This window comes from Argentina silus (genome assembly GCF_951799395.1).
Source record: "Argentina silus genome assembly, chromosome: 18".
Classification (NCBI taxonomy): domain Eukaryota; kingdom Metazoa; phylum Chordata; class Actinopteri; order Argentiniformes; family Argentinidae; genus Argentina; species Argentina silus.
The window spans coordinates 3,894,075-3,895,878 of NC_139672.1; positions in this window are offsets into that span (position 1 = coordinate 3,894,075).

Consider the following 1,804-nt stretch of genomic DNA (forward strand, 5'->3'; position numbering starts at 1 on the left):
ACCAGCCTCCCCTGGTATGTGTGTGAGACCAGTAGATGAGACAGAGAGCACCATAAATGTAATGCTCTGCCATAAAAGCCCAAGCTTACAATTTTATGTTTCTAATCACGCTGCTAGAGTCACTTAGCAACTCCAAACTCCTGGCAGAAGCTCCGTCAGGCTCATAGGGGGAGAGAGCTGATTAAGCAGCAAAGATCAGCGCGTGTCTGGAATGACAGGAAGAAGATTTCTGGAAGAAAACAAAACAACATGTTTTTTGAGTCAGTCACTCAAGGAGTTAGAATCACTGGGAAGAAACGATATTGAGGAGCAACTGAATGGTTATGAATCAGCCATGGAATAATACTACCCACAGATATTACAAATATGCATCTGAATTATGAATAGAACCCTGACCATTGAGATAGATAGTTTGTGTAGATGGTTATATATCAGTATCAGTATATACAGTAGTTCAATCAATATACCTCTGTACAGTCCTAATCATATACAAAACGGTTATCTTTTAGTGTGCAGTCCTGTATTAACATAAGCTGTACGGTATGTAAACAAATATAATGAATGTGGAACATGTATAAACTCATAGCTGTATGCAGGCAGGCAGTCACTCCATCAGACAATTTCATCTCTATTCATGAATACATAATGATCCGTTGATGAAGCAAAATGCGTATAGAATAGCAAAAACCGAGAAGAGCTGAAATATTGTTCATTAAATGTGTCTTTTTTTGGGGGGGGGGCAAACGTGTCAAGTTGGAGTCATGAGTGGCAGTACTAGACATGACATATATATTTCATAACGTAGCTCTCCTTCGACCAAATCTCAGTCACCAACCTTGTGGCAACTATATTATAACAGTGACCCCTCCTGGGACTTGAACCAGCAACCCATTATTCCAGTCCTTCCATTGCCTGCGGCCTACGCTACCTAATAGATAGACATGACCTTTACAACTACAGTACATATAAATCTAAGTCCCAGTGGAGCTTTTAAAGAACGAGGACAATAACTGCATGTGTGTGTGCGTCTCCCCATTCTGTGTGTTAGTCTCCACTCCTCTCTCTGTCTCAAAGGGGGTTTATTACATCAGTGCCAGCAGATTACTGTAGGAAATACAGCCCTGTAACCCCATTACTGAGCTTTAGCGCACACACACACACGCACACACGCACACACGCACACACGCACACACGCACACACACACACACACACACACATACACTTGGTGTGAAATAGGCTTTATTCGGGTCACCTTATTGAGAGAGCTTCCTTGGTACTTATGCTAATGGAAGTGACTTGTTTATATCTGGAGGTTGAACAAAATGACTTATTAGATAGACTTTGACGAGAGTAGCACATCAATGAACAAGGAGGAAATTGCATTTAAAACAATTAGCACCTGGCATGGTTTAATATTTCAGCATAAAGGTCATCACATGTATTTTAAAAGGGCTGGGATGTGACAAACAGATTCTGAGATGTAATTGGATTTTGGTGAGGCTATTCATATTGAGTTGGCAAATTGGCGATTTAAATTCATTGGAAGGTTAGAATCACTTGAGCCCTGGGCTGATTAGATAATGGGTTTGTTTTGCATCATGGTGAGTGGAGGCCGTATTGAGGTTCAGTTCGAGACAGAGAGAGAATGTTGTTTCTGGAGCAATCTAACAAAGCATTGACATGGAACACTCACATTCAAATGCGTAATGACCAACCAATGTCTCAAAAAGGTATACAGCCAGGGCCATTATGCTTGTCAACAAACGAAATGCACTGTAAAAACTATTCTAAAATAGAATGCAC